This window comes from Helianthus annuus, chromosome 12, assembly GCF_002127325.2.
Source record: "Helianthus annuus cultivar XRQ/B chromosome 12, HanXRQr2.0-SUNRISE, whole genome shotgun sequence".
Lineage (NCBI taxonomy): Eukaryota > Viridiplantae > Streptophyta > Magnoliopsida > Asterales > Asteraceae > Helianthus > Helianthus annuus.
This window is the reverse complement of record NC_035444.2, coordinates 151,713,112-151,721,555: the sequence shown is the minus strand read 5'-3', so window position 1 is coordinate 151,721,555 and position 8,444 is coordinate 151,713,112. Positions and strand designations below refer to the sequence as shown.

The 8,444-nt window shown below is 40.5% G+C and overlaps 1 long non-coding RNA gene across 4 annotated transcripts; it reads right to left on the bottom strand.

The window, feature by feature from the left end:
* Positions 1 to 1,758: 1,758 nt before the first annotated feature.
* Positions 1,759 to 3,850, bottom strand: LOC110895675. 4 transcript variants are annotated; one of them, XR_004873782.1, is made up of 7 exons: positions 3,496 to 3,846; positions 2,828 to 3,078; positions 2,618 to 2,725; positions 2,377 to 2,462; positions 2,229 to 2,298; positions 2,012 to 2,110; positions 1,759 to 1,905 (listed from the first exon to the last, which is right to left on the bottom strand). It is a non-coding gene; the product is annotated as an uncharacterized LOC110895675 (long non-coding RNA). The 4 variants fall into 4 exon arrangements; XR_004873780.1 differs by having other exon boundaries at positions 2,377 to 2,725; positions 3,496 to 3,849; XR_004873781.1 differs by having other exon boundaries at positions 2,229 to 2,462; positions 3,496 to 3,848.
* Positions 3,851 to 8,444: the final 4,594 nt, after the last annotated feature.

Genomic DNA, 8,444 nt, shown 5'->3' with positions numbered 1-8,444 from the left:
AACCCTAATCCTTCCCCCTATAAATACCACTTATAACCAGCCTCCCTACCACTTTTGCAACCCTAAAAACTCACAAAACATCCACCAAACCGTAGCTGAAAGCAAGGGTTCGAGTAGATTGACACCCCTTCACGAAAATGAGCATAACTCACTCAATTCTTATCCGATTCACTCGATTCTTTTTCCTACTTGCTTGTATAATCATGGGGTTCGATTCCTAGACTTCTCCTTGGAGAAATCAGACCTGGAAATGCCCCGAAATAGTCCATAAACTTTCTGCTTGTTTTTATGTTCATCAAAAACTTGTTTAAACCTATGCAACTTGTGTCTAACACATCTCATACCTATGTCCTAATGCTTACAACTTATCCCATGGTTGGTTAAGCTTAAAAACAAGGTTGAGACATTTAAAATCAGAGGATTAAACCTCATAAACTTGGTGTTTTGTTTAGGGTTTTTAACCCACAAGTCATGTCAAACTTTGTCTTTGATACATGAGTGATTATGGAACAACTTGGGTTGTCCAAACATACAATCCTCACATGATTTGATGATTTCTCTTAGTTAGTGTGTATATTTCTTATTCTTTATTGTATGTTCATGACCCTCCTTGGTTGTTTTTTTTACATCAAGTGTAGTGGTGAACACATAGAGGTGCCTAAATGGAAGACTTGATCTTCCTACCTCCTACATGACTTCTATGACATTTAGAGGTACCAAAATGAAGATTTTAATCTTCTACCTCATGCTTGAACTATTGGACATATATTGTATAACCTAAATATATTATTCAAATAATCGAATCTTTGATGATGAACTAGTGTTCATATGTCGGAGTACTAGATTACATCATCCTAGACTATGATAACTTGTCACGATTCTAATGGAACCTTGTTCCATGAAAACATCTAAACTCCTTCGAGTTTCCTAGTGTCAAGAACAAGCATCATATGTACTAAATGATTATTTTCCATGTTATTCTCATATCTTATTTTTATGTTGTTTTAAACATCGAATCTCGACTCTAAACATACTTGAACCTTAACCCTTATACATTCGGACTCTAAATCTCTACTCGTCAACAATTGGATAATCGGAAAACATATGCAAACTTTGTGAGTATACTCGTACTTTTCCCCTTTTTACTTTTACTACTTTTGGGGTGTAACATGTTTACCTATTGAAACTTACACATGAACTTTTGTCTAAACACACGAACATTCCTATAACAATGCTTGTATATGTGATGGCTTGATACTTTAAATTTGGGTGATTCTTATGTGTTGAACTTATCATTAACTTCGTATGAGCCAAACCTTGACATATGTAGCGCTATAGGATTAACGACCCGCCTCTACTGAAACTTTGGTTATGTCATGAGCAAGTTGCGTTTTCTTGGTTTGATATGTTAGACACATGCCATGTTTAAATGTTTATCTTGAATCACATGCTTGCTATGAGGAATTGTTCAAACTTATCTTTTGCTATGTACGTATCAAACTTGTATACTCGCCTTTGCTTTTGCATTAAACTTTATTTTAAACATGTTACAGGTTGAGGACGATGATGCTATGAAATGAAGTAGCGTTGATGCCTAGATACACATATAGACGTTAGGGTTTAAAATGTTGTATCAAAATTTTGTTATGTTATCATGTTGTTTTGTTAAACTTGTCGTATTTGAATTTCTTGTAATGTTGACTATTTGAAGTTATGAAATGAAATGAAATTTGGATTTTCTAAATATTGTCACAAATAGCGTTATGATGTCTCTAGCAATCTTCACACTTCGTCTCATCCCGATGTTTCCGCCATTGGTTGGGGTGTGACAACCGCATAAGTCGACCAATCTTCACGAATGCCATCCATATATGCAGCCGAGTATTCTTCTACTCCTTTCCCAACCTGAGACAACAATTAAATAAACTAAATCTTAAAAATCAGAATCTCTGAACTTAAGCATTAAATGCCAGATTTCTCTAACATGAAGCTAAAATTTGCCTAAACTTACATTGTCATTATCCAAAATTTCAACTCCTTTGCAAGCTCTCTCTCTCATGAACTTCATCACATAGTAGCCACATTTAGTACTTCATCGCTGACATGGACACTACACAACGAAAAGTATCAAGAAGTGTGAAACTGTTGCGATTTAAGTTTAAAGTAAAGGGTTCCTGTATTTACAGTAACATTCCAACCACAATTTAAATAAGAAATTAAGTGCTTACCCTAGCGTTGACCGAGTTGAGTTTAACCCTCATGCTAGTACCACTTCGTGCAGCAAACACGACCATTGCCCTATAAAAAATGTATCAAAGAATATTTCCAACTCTTATGATAATTTGTATTACTTATATATCAATAATTTTCCTCAACTGTTCATTGATACTGCTAGGCCTTAGGGAATCAAGATAATAGCATGTAGTTGTTTTCAGGTTTAATACTGCCAACACCATTAATTTCTACAAAAAAACATAAACCAAAATTCAGTCAAAACAAATCAAGATAATAGGCCTTTCTTTACATACAGTTATTTTGATGGATAATAGAACCCGGGATTATAGGACAATAGGATGATGTCATCCCCCTTTTTTAAAAACTATGTAAATAATATCACCAAGTCAGAGAATCGAATGACTAGATCTCTCTACCCATGCCGCGTCCTAAGGCCCGCGTAAGCACATCATGTGTTCGACATGTAACCGCTTCAGAACCTCATCTTATCCTAAATGTGCAAAAAAACAGTTGACATGATAAATTAAGTTTGATCACAAATTGTCAAATTGTCACAGGTAAAAAAACAAAACACATGTAACTATAATCAGACCGACAGACTCGCTGACCCGTTCACCCGCTAACCAGTTCACCCGCTGACTCGTTTACTCGCTGACCTGTTAACCCAGTGGCTAGTTGACCCGTTGACCAGTTCACCTGCTCAGCTGTTAACCCACTGACCTGCTGACCCGTCCACCCACTGACCCGTGACCAGTTCACCCGCTGAGCCGTTAACCCACTGACCCGTTCACCCACTGACCCGTCACCCGCTGACCCGTTAACCCGCTGACCCATTCACAATACCTGTTGAAAAAAGATATAGTAAAGAAACGAAAAAGTAATATGTTGGTTACAATATCATGTCGGTTTACAATATAACATGTCGATAGGCTAGATGACATACTTCATGTGCAGGTTGTATCTTCAAACAATGTGAATTTGACCAAAATGCTTTTAGCAAATTAATATGAAACAATTAAACAAAAAGAAATTATTCATTGAGACATTTCATCAAAAATGTGGAGTGCATGATTGAATCTTGCAAATAATTAGCCTTATTATGGTCGGTTCGACCATAAAATTTGATACACCAAACAAGGTTTATGGTAATCTAATTCAACTCCAATAACTACCATCAAACCTCCCAACTATGTAGAATGCAACAAATAAAAAATAAGAAGCAAAAGAAACCAATAAACATATATTCTAGTATGTGTTTACCTGTATAAACAGTTTTGCCCCATGAGACCATCCCCATACTAGCATAAGAAGTGAAATTATTTTGGGTTGTAGAATGAAAGATAAAGAACACGATTGAACTGGCCTGTTGAATTTTAGGCGTTTAGCCCCGGGCTCATTCATCTCGAAACCTGCAAACAACTTGGATGCAATCGATTAGAGGAAAGCTGTGGTGGTCAACGATCAGCGAAGACGGCAATAGCATTGCGCAGCGGTGGTGGTGCCGGTGGAGGTTCGATGGAGGGTGAAAAACTGAAAATGGCTCGATAGGAGGGAAATCTGGAATTTTATGGGGTAAGTGGGTTTGAATTGGGAAACTGACTTTGGGGAGGGAAATGAAAGTCAAAAAAAATTTTTTTTACGTGAATGGAAATAATAATATTAGGTGTAAATATATAAAGTTAAAATTACAAAGCTACATAAGTATAATATTATATTTCTTTCTAAAAGTCTTATGAAACTTATAAAAATATTAAGTGGTAAGTGTAAATATACCTATTAGAATATCATAATTTATTATATGAGGTTGGAGTTAAGTGGTACGTGTAAACATACATATTAGAATATCATAATTATAGTATATGGGGTTTGAGTTTTAGCATCATAAGGTTATAACTTAGTTATATTATTTGCTAGTAGAGGTGAACAAAACATTTTTTTTCTAAACAGTCATCGGTTTGGACTCTATTTTGATTTTGACGGGTTTTAGTTTGAAACTAGTTCGGTTCTGTCCTAATATGGTCGTTTTTTACTACTGGTTTAAAAGACCAGTTTCGGTTCGGTTCCGCCCCAATTTGGTCGGTTTTACTACCGATTTCGTTTCGGTTCGTAAATCAGCTCTTCTGTACAGATTTTTTTTTACACAAAATTTGTTTTTTTATATCAAATTAAACTCTTATAGTCCCGTGTTGCCCCCAATCTAGCCTTAACTCAGGGGCATAATAGTCTTTTAAACAACCCTAGATGCCCAGTCTAGCCCTGTACGCGACATCTAGCCCCTGAAGTATAAAAATTTTAACAAAGCAAATGGTAAATTACCATTTTAGCCCTGAGACACCCCAATCTAGGGCTAAAATGGTAGTTAACCATTTGAGTAGAATAGTTCTCAAATAGTAATTACCATTTTATCCCTGAGTTAGGCCTAGACTGGGGGTGTCTTAGGGCTAAAATGGTAATTTGCCAATTTGCTTTTTAAAAATTTTAAACTTGAGGGGTTAGACGCCACGTACAAGGCTAGACTAGGTGTTTAGGGTTGTTTAAAAGACTATTATACCCTTGAGTTAGGGCTAGACTTGGGGCAACACAGGGCTATAATGGTCTTTTGGACCACACTAGACCCCAGTCTTGCCCTGTACGCGGCGTGTGTGTGTGTATATATATATATTTTCTTGTTTTAGCATTTTCTTTAAGGCAGGGCGTCATGCCCTGTACGTGCCATGTGAATGATTGATTTGACGTGGTACGAGGTTGACCAACTGGTCGGAGACTTGAACCTTACACGCCCCGCCTAGGCCTGTACTAGGCGTCTTGAAGGTGTGAAAATAGGCCTTTGGGTGTTTGAATATGTAGACCCTTTTGAAAAGCTTCTCTGTTTTAGAATTTTACACAGATGAATATTGGAAGATGAAACTACCTATAACTATATTAAGGATATACTCTAGACCACTAATCTTCGGTGGCTTCTTCGAAAAGTAGTTTCGTTCGATCGTGATACTTTTGTAATTTTTTTTATAAAATTTACAACCTTTCAAAAATATTAGCAACTTTTTAAGAAAAAAAAAAGTAGTTTCATTCACTAAATTTTGCAACTTTTCAAGAAAATAACTGCAATATTTAGTTAAATTTTAAATAAAAAGGTTGCAATTTTTTTTTTAACTTTTTAATATAATTCACAAACTATTATATATATGAACTGGCCGAGTTACATCAATAACGCAGGTAAGCGAGCAACAAGCTGCGCCGCTACCCCCTTCTGAATAGCAAACCCTAGCCTATTAAAGACAAACCCCTGCCCCCCTGTTGATGAGCAACTGCTGTGGACAACCTTTTGGACCCTAGTCAACAAACAGATAGCTTCTGGAGCTAGGGAGCCAAAGGTGTCAAAGGCGAAGGGGACAAATGCATGTTGGTTATCAGCACAGGCTTTAGCATGTTTATCCACCTTTTTTGATTCCGCTTTCCTTATAGCTTGTCCTGCTACAAACCCGCTATCCCTTAAACCAGCTAAGGGGGAGACTCCTGTGAGATCCACACAAGCATGTTTCCCTCCCGCCCAGCCAAAGACGAGCAGATCTGCTAGTCTCAATGTAGATCTCCCTTCCATGGGATCCGTAAGGAAATTCACAGGGGCCTCCTTCTTGGCAGAAATCCCCGCTCTTCTCAAGATGTCCCCTAAAACATCCCTCACCCAGTCATGCCGATATTTGAACCCAGGGAGCTCCTTACAATGAACAGCATGCTCCCCGTATTTATCCACGCAGGCTTTATGGCAGATTGGGCAGGTTTCGTCTTCTGGATACATAGGGATCATCAGCCGGTATTTGAGGATAACCCTATACTCAACAGCCGACATGCATTGCCCCAGCCCCTCAATCGGGATAACAGTCAAAAAGTCTTGCGCGTGGGGGCCTTTCAAGCACTCAATCACCGCCTTCTGGCGGGGAGACAAATCAAATGCTTCTCCCAGACTCCGAGCGATTTTGTCAAATAGGGCATTCGCCAAAGTTTTTTGTGGCTTTGAGGGGGCGGTGTCCATATTAGAGAAACCGCCAATATCAAAGTCTGGAAGAGAGTCACTTAAGTACTCAAGGGCTTGTTGGTAGTCTACGTCAAGCTTAACAACCCCACTATTCCGAAGGATATGGTCTTGCAATACACACGACTGAGCTCTAGACGCCACAAAAGCGTAAACTCCAACATCCCGAGCTGAGAGGAGGCCCAAACCACCCAGACGCATCGGCAAAGATGCCAGACGCCACTGAAGGTCACCGAAGTAGGACCCCCCACAAACAACAATGTCTTCAATAGCCTCTCGAAGACCATCGTCAAAACAGGATACCGCATTTGCCATCAAGTGGGGTTGGCAGGTCCGCAACCCAAACAGTAACTTAGCTACCCCCATGCATGACCTTAAAAGAAGAAGCTCGCACCGGGGGTCCTGAAGGCAGGGCAAGAGTTTCATAAGGTCAACCGCTGTCAATGCCCGTCGCCCTGCTAATTCCCCGATAAAAACAGAATCTCGGCTAACCGCCCCCCCAAGGAGCTTAACCCCCCTCTCAGGTCTACCTATCCCTCTCGGGAAAAGGTCGTCCTGAACCTTGAGACCGTCACACGATGGCCAATACACTTCCGTTTTCTTAATATTGAGGTGGAGCCCTAGGGATGGTCCCTCCGTGTTGATGATGTCCAAGGCCTTAGCGACTTCCACTGCATTACCTATAATCGTGCCATCATCCAAATACCAAGCATGAAAGGGGAGGTTACAGTGCTCTTGGACACGGAGAACAAGGGGGTGTAAGGCTAGGGCAAAGAGAAGGGGCCCCAAGGGATCACCTTGTTGCACTCCAGTGGTAGCCCCAAAACACTCGCTGCCAACATATAACCTAGCGGGTTGGGCGTACAGGAACTGGACCCACCGATAGATAGATGGGCAATGCTGGTGGACCTGTTGGAGGAACGTTGAGCGGTCAACCATGTTGAAAGCATTGGTGAAGTCTACCGTAAGCAAGGCCATGGACCCATCCTCATGAAAAGAGCTCAGGAACCTGTTCGCACTATGAAGCACCGCCTCCGCCCCATTTGGTGTACCAACCCCGAATTGAAAATCCCCCAAATACTGGGCCATTTCCTTCCCAACCTTCTTCATAGCCACCTTAGAGACCAACCTACGCCAGATGCCCCCCACGGCGATAGGCCTAATACCATTATCAGGTTTCAATAAGGGGGTGAGGGGGGCTGAGGCCACAAACTCGGCCAACACCTTAGGGCAAAGCCCCTCAAGCCATAGGTTGACGACTCCAGCAATAGCTGTGAGAAGACCCGAGGAACTTACCGAACCCTCACAACCAATAGCGTCCAACAAGTGTTGGGCCCGCATCCCATCTCTGCCACAAGATGTCCCTCTAGGGAAGGATTGGATACATTTAAGCACGCAATCCTCTGTTACAATAATAGTGGGTTGGACAATAGGGTTGGAAGGCAGTGATGGGGGTGGCACCACAGGATGTTTATCAATAAGAGCTTTCATGGTCGATTCTCCAAAGGGGGCAACCCCACTGGAACATAAAACTTTGACCGCCGCTGTAAAATACCCATCCCTGACCTTCCGCAGGCATTGCTTGATATTGGGGTCCTTTTTATTGTCTTCGCCCTTTCCGGAATCCCTCCTAGGAACCCCAGCGTCCCCCTCACTATTCAGGAGAGAAGAGACCAGATCTGGGAAACCAGACCCATCTTTCCACAATGCAAGCGCCTGCAAGATGCTGTTGCACTGCAGGGATTTTCTATTTCCTGATCTCCGTTCTTGCCTTGAAGAAGGCCTGACAACTCTCAGTGTACAGCACGGCAACAAAAGCAACTGAACCCAGTTTTCAACCGAGCCTGGAGACGCCACCACTTTACGTAGGGCACCCGTTAAAACCTGAGCGAAATTAATAAAATTTTGCAATTTTTAATGAAAAATGTTGCATTAGATCTTTTAATGCAATCTTTATGTTAAAAGAAATTATATTAGAGTCAAATACAACATAATTTAAAAAAAAAATACACCTAAAAAGTTGCATTAGCCTCATATACTAGTAGTGGAAATAAAACATGACTTCCTAAAAAGTTGACGCAAAAAATAGTTTCATACAACTTAACATACACATTTTGATAGTGTTCTTTTTTATGACACTAAAACGATGACACACAAAAAGAAGGTCATAAATTTA